Source organism: Bos indicus x Bos taurus, chromosome 16 (genome assembly GCF_003369695.1).
Source record: "Bos indicus x Bos taurus breed Angus x Brahman F1 hybrid chromosome 16, Bos_hybrid_MaternalHap_v2.0, whole genome shotgun sequence".
Classification (NCBI taxonomy): Eukaryota; Metazoa; Chordata; class Mammalia; order Artiodactyla; family Bovidae; genus Bos; species Bos indicus x Bos taurus.
The window spans coordinates 30,838,798-30,853,060 of NC_040091.1; the positions used below are offsets into that span (position 1 = coordinate 30,838,798).

At 47.6% G+C, this 14,263-nt stretch overlaps 1 protein-coding gene and 1 long non-coding RNA gene across 4 annotated transcripts in view; one reads left to right on the forward strand and one right to left on the reverse strand.

Annotated features, from left to right (window-relative positions):
* The window catches only part of SMYD3 (SET and MYND domain containing 3), a 739,173-nt gene that overhangs the window by 666,677 nt on the left and 58,233 nt on the right, over positions 1 to 14,263 (forward strand). The window lies entirely within an intron of this gene.
* The window catches only part of LOC113906478, a 112,962-nt gene that overhangs the window by 7,211 nt on the left and 91,488 nt on the right, over positions 1 to 14,263 (reverse strand). For both annotated transcript variants that reach the window (XR_003514895.1, XR_003514896.1), the window contains exon 3: positions 13,238 to 13,425. This is a non-coding gene — a long non-coding RNA (uncharacterized LOC113906478). The remainder of the gene's footprint in view (positions 1 to 13,237; positions 13,426 to 14,263) is intronic.

The window sequence follows — 14,263 nt, forward strand, 5'->3', positions numbered from 1 at the left end:
ATTACTATAAGTGAATTAATATAAGTGAATTAATGAATGAGTAAGTATATCTATATAGAAGACAAGGAAAGCCATATGTGGTCCAGTTATGAGTGTTTAATATATTTTTGCTATTAATACATTTCTAAAGTGCTCAATTCTAATATAAATCTATTTGGATAAATAACATACAGAGATAAATACCTGGAAATCAATGTTCTGCATTATTTGAGAAGTGCTGACTGCTTATTGAAAATAAGATATGATCTAATTGGTTATGTCTGAGAGTAATGATGGAGAAGGCAATGGCAACCCACTCCAGTACTCTTGCCTTGAAAATCCCATGGATAGAGGAGCCTGGTAGGCTACAGTCCAGGGGGTCACGAAGAGTCGGACACGACTGAATAACTTCACTTTCTTTCACTTAAAATGACTGAATGTAGGATTTAACCTCTCTTTCCTTGTGTTTGCCCACTTAGGGCCTTAGGACACAGTTCTGATGCAGAAAGGGTTAAAGACTCTGGTTAGATGGGGCCCAGCACCTACAGCAGCAGGAGAACTCCAACCAGGAGACAGAAGACTGGGTTCCAAGGCCCTAGTCTTCACTAGTTAGCTCTGTAACCAGACAAGTCACTACACGTTCCTGGGACTCAGTTTCTCGTCTGGAAAGTAAGAGTGTTAAGGCAGATGTTCCCTAAAGAAGCTCTTACATTGCGCGGCTCCGTGGTGCATCTGGTCAGAAAGCATTTGTCAAGTGCTGGCCATACCAGGATGCTATTAGGTGGAGAGGTGGGAAGGGGCGTGTGCATCCTTCCTTGGAGGATCACAAAGCACTCTCTAACGCCACCTGGGAGAATGTCTATCTGACTAGATTTGGCCACCCAAAGCAAAGGGGAAGCAAACTACAAGGAAAGTCAGTGGGAGCATTTGGTCAGGAAGAAGTGAGTCTTGATCTGGGCCTTGAGGAGGGTATGAGATTTGACTTGAAAATCACGTGCACAGGTCACCCAGATGAAGAGTGGCCTGGGGAGGTGGGTGGCAGGTGAGCAGGGCAGAGAGCCCTGGGCTGGGAGTCAGGGATTCAGGGCTACACCCCACTGCTACAGCTAAACGGCAGTGCATCCTCGGGTGTCACCTCATGCTTCTGGTCCCTGCTTCTGCTACGCCACTCACTGGGAGGAAGTACAGATGAATGGCGGGCAGCAGGCTGTAGAGTCAGAGGGGCCCTGGAAGAGCGTCAGAGATCCAGATTGCTGCACTCTGCAGTACCGTGTCCTTGAATATGTTCTTTAATCTCCCTGGGCCTCAGTTTTCTCATCTGCACGTCATACCACGCTCTTCAAGGATTACTGTGAGGACAGAGTGAGAGGATCAGTTAGCACAGTGCGAGAGCTCATTAGCTGATGGGGGTGGTGGTCGTATCATCAAAGCTCTTCTGTGAGTGAAGTGAAATTGAGGGTGTCTTTTTTTAACTTGGTATTTTTTGGAGTATAGCCGATTAACAATGTTGTGATAGTTTCAGGTAGACAGCAGAGGGGCTCATACATAGTCACATACCCATTCTCCCCCAGACTGCCCTCCCATTCAGCCTGCCACATAATATTGAGCAGAGTTACCTGCGCTATATATAGTGGGATCTTGTTGGTTATCCATTTTAAATGTAGAAGTGTATAAGGAAGCGATTTGATAAGACTGGGCATTTTTAGAACCTAGTGGAATAGGGGACTTCCCTGGTGGTCCAGTGGTTAAGACTTCACCTTCCATTGCAGGGGATGTGGGTTCCATCCCTGGTCAGGGAACTAAGAATCCACTTGCTTTGCAGCCAAAAAACCAAAAGCGTAAGAGTATTATAACAAATTCAATAAATACTTTAAAATACTAAAAAGAAAATCATTTATTAAAAAAAAAAAAAACTTAGTGGGCTATATGTATTGGAATAATATTCAGCCATAAAAACGAAGGAAATCTTGCATTTGTGACAACATGGATGAGCCTTGAGTATGCTAAGTGGGATAAGACAGTCACAAAAAGGAAATACTGTGTGATTCCACCCAGATGAGGCATTTCAAGTAATTAAACTGATAGAAAATAAAATAATGGTTGCCAGGGGCTGGGGAAAGGCGAAATGGAGAGTTGTTGGGTGGGTGGGTACCGAGTTTCAGTTTTGTAAGATGAAAACATCCCAGAGATCTAATCCACAGCAATGTGAATATACTTAATATTACCCAACTGTAAACTTTTTAAAAATTTGGTGGAGTGAATAAAAGATGCATATTCTTCCATTTATATTTAATGAGTATTTAAATAAATACAACATCGAAAGCATTGTGCCAGGTGCCAGAGGTAAGAGCAGGGATACAAAGATAACCAAGAGGAGGTCCCTGCTTTCAGGGAAGAAAATAACTGACAGTTTTGAGGCCTCAATTCCAGTCCGAGATGAGCCACAGCTGGGGCATGACCTTGGGCAAGTTACTTACTTCTTCCAATCGTGAGCTTGCTATAGATGTGAAATAGGAACGATTTATGTCTGTCTCACAGACTCCATAGGAATGAAGTGACAGTGTGTTTAGAACAGTGGGCACAGGCTCAATAAATGCTCTTATGATCGATTCCTCTCTTAGAGGGGCTTACACTCTTGTGGGAGAGGTCAAAGAAATGCCTGCACACAACAGAAGTCACAAAGGTGGTAAGAAAAGCGAAGGGACAGGCAAGGTGTTCAGGGAAGGCCACGGATGGCCTCATCCCACCCTATGAACACCTCCTGGTTTGATGATAGGGATGCAGACTAGATGGAGGGGCCGCTGTCATGGATTGTATGTCTGTGTCCCTCACAGCTTTATATGTTAAAGCCTGAACCCCCAACATGATGGTGTTGGGAGCTGAGGCCTTTGGAGGTATTGATATTAGATTTAGATGAGGTCATAAGAGTGGGGTCCTTGTGATGGGATTATAAGAGACCAGAAAGTTAGTTCTGTCCTTCTCTCTGCTGTGTGAGGACACAGTAAGAAGATGGCTGTCTGCAAGCCAGGAAGAGGGTTCTCACCAGGAACCGAATCTGCTTGCATCTTGAACTTCTACTTCCCAGCTTCCAAAACTGTGAGAAATAACTGTCGTTGGGGCCCCCCAGTTTATGGTATCTTGGTGTGGCAGTCCCAGCAGACTAATATACCCACTTAGGAATCTCATGGCAGTGACTTAATAATGGTAGACTCTCCTCCTTGATCTGGAACTGGGAGAGGCAGGAACAGCTGGAGAAAAGCCTGAGACCCCAAGCAGGTGTGAAGTCTTCTAGCAGAGGTGGTGGGGGCGGCCGCCGAGAGCTTGGAGTCTAGGAGAAGGTGGACACAGGTTGCCGCGAGTCGTGGTAGAACCTATTCTTTTAACATCTGTCTTATGGCACAGCCGTGTCCTAAAGGGTCTGGTGGCTTCTCCAGGGGTCCTCCCTAAGGGTGACATATCCAGATCCCTGCTGAGCACCGGTGGGTCTGCATCGTCAAAGTTCCTCAGTGAATGCTTGGCTTAAGGCTTGAGAGAACAATGCCTTACTTATGCCTTACTTTTGTTCACTCTGTCACCCCTTCATCTCCCTGTTCTTTTATACAACTAACCTTTATTGATACTCAGTATGGAAGAGACGGGCTTCCCCAGTGGCTCAGAAGTAAAGAATCTACCTGCAATGCAGGAGCCACAGGAGATGCAGGTTTGATCCCTGGGTTGGGAAGATCCTCTGGAGAAGGGCATGGCAACCCACTACAGTATTCTTCCCTGGAGAATCCCATGGTCAGAGGAGCCTGGTGGGCTATAGTCCATAGTCCTTGGTATGAGGTGTCTCTTCTTTGAGGCTATTTGCTTATTAAATGGTGACAGTGGCTCCTTTGATTAGTGGCTGGCTGTGTGCAGCGCTGGGTGACTGTGAGGAGTGCCCCAGGGCCAAGGCTGTGCAGACTTGACCCTGTTTTTGGGTCACAGAAAGTGTGTCTCTGGGCCTCTGGGTCCCTGTGCGTGAAGGAGAGGAGCCTTGCCTGCCCCACAGTGCCTGGGACCCCATTCTGCTCCAGCGTCATTTCGTCCAGGACCAAGACCGGGACTGAATCAGGGAGGTCGCTCCACATCTCTTCCCTCCCCTGGCATTCTCCCCACTGCGCCTGTCCTCTCTCTCTCCAACAGAAAAGGAGAGCAGAAATCCCACTTCCAGGCTCCTCTTAAAGGTCGTCCGACTACTTCAGTGAACGATCTAGGGGGAGAAAACATGAGAGAGAGTCAATAAAGCAAGAGCTTCGGGAATGAACATCTATGAATACTGTCCATATGGCTGAATTTGATAAATCCTACTGGGCCTGTTGGCATGAGTGGGAGCTTTGCCCGGACAAAGCCATTGGCCCAGGAAATTGCAGTGCTGTGTGGCACCGAGTTTTAAAGGATACTTGCTTTTATTTACCCCCTTTCTTCCCTGCCTTTATGAGGTGAGCTTCTCCGGGCACAGATAACGCAGCCTTGGAAAGAGGAGCACGCCCACGCCTGTCGAGGGAGGGGGCAGGCGAGCACAGAAATGCTTAGGGAAGGGCTAGAGAGAGAGGAAGAAATTTTTAAAATGAATTTAAAAGCTGTCCTAAAGAAGGTGGGAAAGAAAGAAGATAGGAAGACGGTTCTCTAAACGCTTTTCCTGTGTCCCCTTTTATGTGTGTTTATCCATCCCCATTCTTCTAAAGCCAAAGGCCTCTGTCACACTGTGTGTGTAAGCATTTTAAGTCACTTCAGTCGTGTCTATCTCTTTGCGACCCCATGGACTGTAGCCCACCAGGCTCCTCTGTCCATGGAATTCTCCAGGCAAGAATACTGGGGTGGCTGCCAGGCCCTCCTCCAGGGGATCCTCCTGACCCAGGGATCGAGTGGCGTCTCTCATGTCTCCTGCGTTGACAGGCGGGGTCTTCACCACCGAGCCACCCGGGAAGCCCTCTGTTACTCTTGATTTCACACCAAAGGGCTAACTGAGCTCCTCTCCCACAGGGCCCGTGCCTGTGGGGTGCCAGACAGAGACTGTACTACTTAGGGAAGCAGAGAATGAAAGCCCCTTTGCTCTCACAGAGTCTGCGCACTTCAGGGCACTTGCCCACACTGATGCAAGTGGAGTAGGGCATGCCTTGATCATCCTCTAGTTCTGTTTATTAAACATTCACTTTGGCTCAGCCCTGTTCTGTAGATTTGAGGACAGTCTCATTGGAAGATTTTTTTTTAATGGGCTTTATGCCACATGTGTAAAAATGTCTTTTGATTGGAGAGTTGCAGGAGGTATTGAGATCAATGCCATGTGGGAGGGTGGAGGAGCCATGTGGAGTGGCAATGGCTGAAGTGGATGGCAGGTCATGGGGTCTCGGTTGCTGAGTCCTTGACCTCAACTGGGAAATTGGGCACCATGCAAAGAATGCCACATCTGTATAGCATCCCGGGGAAACAACTAAGCCCCTGGGACCACAGCTGGTAGCAGCTGACGGCATCTGGCATTTTCTATGCAGATGAAGGGGACCTCTTGCAGTCAAGGTCACCTTGGATTCCATAATATGTGGCTTTGCAGTGGCTCAGCTGAATATCACATTGCTTCAGTCTCCCATTCTGAGCTGCGTCTGAGGATGCTGCTCAGCTGAGCACGACTCCAGAAATGTCAGAGTGAGCCCCACTCCCCTTGGTCTGTCTTGATATAGAGTAAAGGTGTTGTGCCCCCAAGGAACACTCTGTGTGGAGAGTCTACCACTGCTGCAATCTGCATGGAAATAGACTTAAATTTTCTCTTCTCCTCAGCTGTAATCCATCTGGAGAAAACCTCAGTTTCTTGGCACAGATAATTGGGAGAGGCTCATGGTAGGAATGGAGAAGGCAATGGCACCCCACTCCAGTACTCTTGCCTAGAAAATCCCATGGACTGAGGAGCCTCGTAGGCTGCAGTCCATGGGGTCGCTAGAGTCGGACACGACTGAGCGACTTCACTTTCACTTTCCACTTTCATGCATTGGAGAAGGAAATGGCAACCCACTCCAGTGTTCTTGCCTGGAGAATCCCAGGGACGGAGAGCCTGGTGGGCTGCCATCTATGGGATTGCACAGAGTCGGACACGACTGAAGCGACTTAGCAGCAGCAGCAGCATGGTAGGAAGGAACTCCTGGATCTGTCGTTCTGTTCCCATTGAGCTTCACTGGACATGTTGACCCCTCTCCCATACCCCAAGGCTTTGCCCCAAACCTCTCTGAGGTACCCTGGCCCATCTTCTTCCATAGAGGTATTGTTTAGTTGCTAAGTCATGTCTGACTCTTTGTGACCCTGATGGACTGTAGCCCACCAGGTTCCTCCGTCCATGGGATTCTCCAGGCAAGGATACTGCAGTGGGTTGCCATTCCCTTCTCCAGAGGATCTCCCCCACCCAGGGACTGAACCCATGTCTCTTCCGTTAGCAGGTGGATTCTTTATCGCTGAGCCACCTAGGAACCCACACAGAGGTGCTCCGCTCTTTTAAAAGAACCATGAGCTGCACCTCACCCACTTGGCCAGAGGAAGTCAACGCTGCGGGGCAGCCACATGGACACTTGAAGGGCAGCTCCAGTGAATGGCTGGATCACAGGGTTTGGAATCACCAAACCCAAGTCCAAGGTCTCAACTCAGATGTTTACCAGCAGGCTGTGTGGTATTATTAGGGCATGTCATTTCTGAGTTTGTGAAAACAGAGATTCTAGCCTACACCTCTGAGGGGTTGATGTGACGAGACAGTGGCTGTGGACAAACTTTGTAGGCTACAAAGTGCTAAAGATGTTACCCTTTGTCGCCATCCTCACCTGGGAAGGGTGTTCTAATGCCATCAAGCAGGACAGCAACCACACAGAGGCGGCACTGCCAGAACACAGTGGCTTCTGCCCCACCCATCAGGTTGTCACTGGCAATGGGATATGAGTACTTCCTTGGATGTGATGCCTCAATGTTACTATGCATCAGGATCACCTGGAGTTTAAACATACTGATTCCCGAGGCCCCAACCCTCTAATTAATCTCTTTGGTCGGGATCCATCTGTTTTTAGCTCCCCAACTATTCTGATGCAGGTTATCCATAAACCATACTTTAAGAAAAATTAGGAGAAGGCAATGGCACCCCACTCCAGTACTCTTGACTGGAAAATCCCATTGATGGAGGAGCCTGGTAGGCTGCAGTCCATGGGGTCACTAAGAGTTGGATACGACTGAGCGACTTCACTTTCACTTAAGAAAAATTAGTGAGCACTGCTGAGACTAGGTGACCATGGGGTAGAAGGGGAACACAGGTGTGATGTCCATGTGCACCCTTGGGTGGGAGGCAGGGGTACTTCATTCTGAGTTAACCAGCAGCTCTTCTGGTTCTGCCTCCATGACGTCCCATCTGTCAACAAGAGCTTCCTCTGCGTGTTCCTCTTTCCTTCTGGTTGGGATGTTTGACTTCTTGTAGTCGTGGATAAGAAGCAATGCTGGGTCCGAGATTTCCGTTGTTAAGTTTTGAATTTATTTATAACTTCAGAAGGAAAGCTGAAGTGTATCCCAAACCAGAGCCTTGCCAAGTCAGTGCAAATTCTTAGCCACACACGGAGTGTTCATCCCTGAGCATCTGGGAGGGAGGCCCTGGGGTATGGTGGTGGCAGTGGCTTAGTCACCCAGTCATCTCCAGCCCTTGTGACCCCACGGACTATAGCCCGCCAGGCTCCTCTGTCCATGGGATTTCCCAAGCAAGACTACTGGAGTGGGTTCCCATTTCCTTCTCCAAGGGATCTTCCCGACCTAGGGATCAAACCTGGGTCTCTTTCACGGTAGGCAGATTATTTACCCCTGAGCCAGTGGGGAAGTCTAGTATAGTGGTGTCACAGACATAAGAGTGCCTTCTGTTTCATACACTGAAGAGCCCACTATTTGGTAACAACAGTTTCCTGGCTTGCCTTCAAATCATTTTCCTTGGAGGCTGTACCTGTGAAACCACGTGACTTGGCTGGGACTTGAACCCACATGGCTGGGACTCGAACGTGGCCCAAACCCACAGTCTTCCAACTGATATCACACACCTAGTTTCACAACTTAATGAAGCTCAGGTTCTTGAAGTCTCATTGCAGAGAAAATTCAGTGAGAGGCAACTGCTACTGCTACTGCTAAGTCCCTTCAGTCGTGTCCGACTCTGTGCGATCCAATAGACAGCAGCCCACCAGGCTCCCCCGTCCCTGGGATTCTCCAGGCAAGAACACTGGAGTGGGTTGCCATTTCCTTCTCCAATGCATGAAAGTGAAAAGTGAAAGTGAAGTCGCTCAGTCGTGTCCGACTCTAGCGACCCCATGGACTGCAGCCTACCAGGCTCCTCCATCCATGGGATTTTCCAGGCAAGAGTACTGGAGTGGGGTGCCGTTGCCTTCTCCGAGTGAGAGGCAAAGTGATAGGTAAAAAGTGGATTTATTTAGAAACACACACCACAGACAGAGTGTGGGCCGTCTCAGAAGGAGACACCAGCCTTGAAATGTGGTGTGGTTAGCTTTTATGAGCTGGGTTAATTTCATAGGCTACCTATTCTGGGAAAGTGAAGTGAAAGTCCCTCAGTCGTGTCCAACTCTCTAATTCCATGGAGAAGTCCATGGAATTCTCCAGGCCAGAATAGTGGAGTGGGAACCTTTCCCTTCTCTAGGGGATCTTCCCAACCTAGGAATCGAACCCAGGTTTCCCACATTGCAGGCGGATTCCTTACCGGCTGAGCTACCAGGGAAGGGGCAGAGATTTCCAGGAATTGGGCCAGCACCCACTTTTGGTCTTTGATGGTCAGCCTTGGAAATGTCATGGCTCCTGTGGGGGAGCACATGCCACATGTGCTCACTTAGCACACTGATGTGTTACAGTGAACATCTACTGAGGCTCTAAGTCCAGCTGAAGTCGATTTGTCCGCCATCTTGGACCCATGTGGTTCTAATCAGTTTACTCGTGTCCTCAGGCTGTGTCCTTCTTTCAAATGTTCTGCCCTGCCCCCTTCCCTCCTGTTTCACCTGGAGACGTAGAGAAGGGATTGAGACCATTTCCCGCGCCGGCCTTGTCCAACAGGGTCTTTTGTGAGCTTAGTTTACTCTTCATCTCAAGCACTAACCAAGGCCCTTTTGTGAGAAGTTGTCTTGGGAGCCTTTACTGAAGAGAATGTGTGTATGATGGAATCCATGGTATGAGGTCATTCCTGAGCATCTGAAACCTAAGGAAAACATATTTCTGGAAATTCCAAAGTTCTGTCAGGTGGAAGGTCCCAAAGCTTTCCTTGTTGGAGCTCCTGACAGAGCCAGTACAAGATCAGTTCAGTTCAGTTCAGTCGCTCAGTCATGTCTGACTCTTTGCGACCCAATGAATTGCAGCATGCCAGGCCTCCCTGTCCATCACTAACTTCCAGAGTTCACCCAAACCCACGTCCATTGAGTTGGTGATGCCATCCAGCCATCTCATCCTCTGTCGTCCCCTTCTCCTCCTGCCCCCAATCCCTCCCAGCATTGGAGTCTTTTCCAGTGAATCAACTCTTCGCATGAGGTGGCCAAAGTACAAGATAAGTGACCTCAAATCCTTTAGCAAGAGCAGCTCCTCAGCAATTCCAGGTACACAGCACAGGAGATAAAAACATGTCATTTAATAAAGTCCTGCAGTAGCATCCATCTCACAGGTCCCTGGGGCTGCTTGTGTTCAGTACTGCTGCTGCTGCTGCTAAGTCACTTCAGTCGTGTCTGACTCTGTGTGACCCCATAGATGGCAGCCCACCAGGCTCCCTGGACTGCAGCCTACCAGGCTCCTCCATCCATGGGATTTTCCAGGCAAGAGTACTGGAGTGGGGTGCCATTGCCTTCTCTGTGTGCTCAGTACTAGGACAAGGCTAAACAAGTGTGTAACAACAGAGCTCTCTTTTTACCCCCAATCAAATGAGATCAAAAAAGAATTCTTCTTTTAAAAAGGGGAGCTGTATGTGTTCTTACACTTGTGCTGCCTCACAAATTTTTCCATCTTCATTTTCTAATATTTCTATGCAAACAATGGCTTGTATAATTGGACATGGCTATAAATGACATTATTAAATTGTTTCTGTTCAGAGCAGGAGGATACCAGAAATTTGAGTGCTTTCCTTCAGGATTGCAGTTCAACTCATACTTAATAGTTCATTAATAGTCATGTTTTACTCCTCTGCTAGACAGTAGTTGTGCTGACGTTGACTGAAGTTTCTTTTTGCAGTTGTTACACTATGGAAAGACAACAGCTGGACTTTTGTTGATTTTCCTTTCCCCCTTTCTGATTATAAAAGTTATGCTATCTGTTTTTTTTTTTTTTTTTAAAGTACAACAATGGACACCCCCCTCCCAACAACCCCATCACCTCAATGCAACTACAACTAATATTTTAGCTCATTTATACCAGTGATTCATCTATGCATAGATAAGGCCCCATGAGGTAACCCTAGTAAAAGAGCAGTTTAGGTGCTATTATGCTGATGACATCTAAAATCTAAATTTTGCCTTTCTCCTGAAGACAGCTACCACCCTTAGTCCCACTTCTCTGTTTCCAGAGTCTTTCCCCAACTTCTGGTCTTATTTGGATGCCTTCTGTGAAGCATCTAGAAATCACAATAAAGTGTTTGATGGGCGGGTCATTAACTCACCTAGTGTTCAGCCCTGTTGTAAATGTTGAGTAAATTAGTTAGACTGGTACTTGGCCTTCTGAGCCTCTGTTGTTATCTCTCTTCAGATAATTACTATTCATATACTTCTCGAAAATTCCCTTAGGCCAGGGAATAGCTTTGTTTCTTGCCATCTCTAAGGTTCTCCTGCCTGGGCAGCCTGCCTCGTTCAAGGCTATTCATTTCATCTTATTCTGAGACCAGCTGCTGAGCCTGCAGCTAGGGGACGGGCTGTGCCTCTCAGACTGTGTGCTGACCCTTGTGAATTTTATCTCAGGGATTTTTTCCAGTGAAGAGAAGCCATCTCACTGCCTCTCTCCACCTTCATCTTCCTCTGGACCCAGGCTGCATCTCCATCCTTGCTCAAACCGAACTCTCTGGCTTGTTCCTTGGATGAGATTCACTCACTCGTAGTTGTTCTGTCACTCAGTCTTGTCCGACTCTTTGCGACCACATGGACTGCAGCACACCAGGCTTCCCCATCCTTCACTCTCTCCCAGAGTTTGCCCAGACTTATGTCCATTGAGTCAGTGATGCTATCCAACCATCTCATCCTCTGTCACCGCCTTCTCCTCCTGCCTTCAATCTTTCCCAGCATCAGGGTCTTTTCCAGTGAGCTGGCTCTTGGCATCAGCAGGGCAAAGTATTAGAGCTTCGGCTTCAGCATCAGTCCTTCCAATGAATATTCACAGTAGTTTATACCAAAAAAGAAAAAAAAAAAAAAAGACTAATCATTATATCCTGACAAATAAGGTACTGCTTCTCTCTCACCCCGCCCCTTTGAGTGGGTGCCTGTCTCTTTTTTTATTCCTGTTACTGGGTGAGTCTCTCCTGCTTGGCAGATGACTGGAAATGTTCTCCATCAGGTTGTTCTGACGAGGGGATGGTTCCCCGGATCTGACTCCAAGCATGTTTACCGGACAACATAGCTCCCTCCCTCAGGTAGGAGGTGGGTTGCGGTGTTATGTTGGTCATAAAGGAGGAAATTGAGAGGCACACCCTCCCAAAGAACACAGTGAAGACATGTCTGCGTTCACGCCTTGCCTTGTACATTCTTTACACAGCAATTCAGGGAGCTGGAGGAAGGGGGAGGAGCTGAAGGAAGTTACAGTCTGCAGGAATAGCTTCTGCTGGAGGAGGGTGGGTGCCTTCAGAGCCTAGAATCATACTGGATCTTCTGAGCACAAACCTGCCCTCACCAGTGCCAGGGTAAGGCAATCATGACTTGGAAGCATATAGAATTTTAGAATTATAAGGAATGTAAGAGTTCTCCAATCCATTCTTACATTTTCCTGGGGGAGAAGAAATGTCACGGAGGGAAATGAGCTGCCCACACATGTGCCTGACTGATGTGGCCTGCAGCCCAGTCCTGTCCCTGGGCTGACTCAGGCCCCAAAGGTCATACCAGTCTCTAGCCACTGAACATAGTCGTCACCTACTTCCAGAAGGACTTGCCATATCCCTGTACATGGAAAGTCAATTTTGAAACAATAAAGGACTGATACTGAAGCTCCAATACTTCTGCCACCTGATGCGAAGAGCTGACTCACTGGAAAAGCCCCTGATGCTGGGCAAGACTGGAGGAGGAGAAGAGAGTGACCGAGGATGAGATGGTTGGTTGGCATCACCCAGTCAATGGACGTGAGTTTGAGTAAAGTCTGGGAAATGGTGGAGGACAGGGAAGCCTGGCGTGCTGTAGTACATGGGGTTGCAAAGAATCAGACATGACCGAGCAACTGAAAAACAACAATGCAAATAAGAGGGGGTGGTGGTGGTGCTTTTTTCCTAAGCTAGTATGATGTAGTGGAGAGAACAAGGGCTTTGGAACCAGGCCAACCAGTGGTCAAATCCAAATTCCTCCACTTATTAGCTGGGTGATCTCAGTGTACTAAACCTCTTAGAACCTCACTTTTTATTACTCATGAAGGTAGTAACACCAGTCTTCAAGAATTCGTCAAAAGTATTAATGGAATAATATTCATGGTACAACTGTACCATACATCACCTTATTTTTAACATTCAAGAAATGATCGTTATTATTTGCTTGTGATTAGAGATGCATTTACTCTTCACTGATTTGTGTTTAGGAAGATGGCTTTCTCCAAATATTGTTTGTTATGTATATGAGAGAGGCAGGGGCTGGCAATAGAATTGTGGTTGAAAAGGCAAAATGACAGGAACAGCCAAATTGTATCATTATCTGTTCCCAAAACCTCTGATCGGGTGGTTTTCCAAATTCTGAAGATCCTAAATGCAAGTCCTTTAAAGAAATAATGTTAAAAGTATAGTGTTAAGAAACCCAAGGCTTTCACCATTTGTTCAAATCTGTCTGAAAGTGCAGATCCTAAAAGCATAACAGATATTTAATGGAATCTGTCTTTTTGATGATAATTACAGCATTCTGAAGTAGGCTTTAAACACATCTGTATACACGAACTGCTGCTTCAAAATTACTTGCTTCAAGGGGGCATTCAGTCTCTCGTTCAACTTTCAAGTTAGATAACTACTGTTTAAATTGATGGCAGGTGTTTGATCTATAAATAAGAGTTTCGCTTTGCACTTTAGCGCTCTGTTTACCTGCTGCTGGGTGTTCACTCGCATCCCACCAGGATCCTGGGGAGGCCGGAGGAGTCCGCAACAGGGATCTGCCCGAATGCGACAGCTGCAGAGCAGCCTTCACCTTCTACATTCTGAGAGGGGCTAGTTCTCCTAGTTCTCCTTTCAGAACAGGAGGCCCTGTTGAATTGGAAGATGCACCAGTCAGCCTGAAGGGAGACGAGAAAATATATTGGAAGGATAATGAACACTAGGGACTTTGGTCAGAATATCTGATAACCTCAGTAGCTACTAAAAAATCTTTCCTAGTCTTTTTTTTTTTTCCAGTCTGCCTCAAGGTGGAAACCGCATTTCCTCTGTCTCCCAGGCCACCTGGTTTTAGCAGCCAATCCATTTGTAGCACCCTGCTGCCAACATATTTCAGATTGCTACTAAGGACTCCTAGGGAAACTGGTCCTCTCTCCACAGCTCTCGGTTCACTTCTGTCATTCAAACTGCCACATTCTGACACAGACCAGGGGCTCATAGGCACCCTGATGGCTTTCCTCTTCCAGCCTCCTCAAACCTAAAACCGCTATTCAGGTCCATCAATGTGCAACCCCTCAAGGCTCCTAAGACAGCAGGCCAGCAGGAGCACTGCTCGGAGCCAGCCCGCCCAGCCTGGAAGGAGGGGCTTGCGTGGAGACACAACTTTCAGTCGATGACGGGGAGGAGATGCTGGAGACTGGCCTCCTGACCACTCACGTTCACTTACCAGTTCCAATCCTGTTTGGATGAGGACTTTGCACTTTTAGAAATGGAGTATGGAACATTTAGGGGAAACTTGGACTGGATGCTCCCACTAAGAGTACCACAGTGGCAGTGGTCATTGCCTGGGGGAGGCGGGTCATTCGTCCTTGGCTCACTTGGGAAGCTCCGGAATGGGTTCTAGACCCATGGTTCTGTGTTCTGTGAACACAAGCCTCTCCCAGCTTGCTGGGCAAGAGGCCTCTGCTTAGGACCCAGCAAGGAGGCGGTGCTGGCTCATAAGAGCTGCTCTAGCTCTTG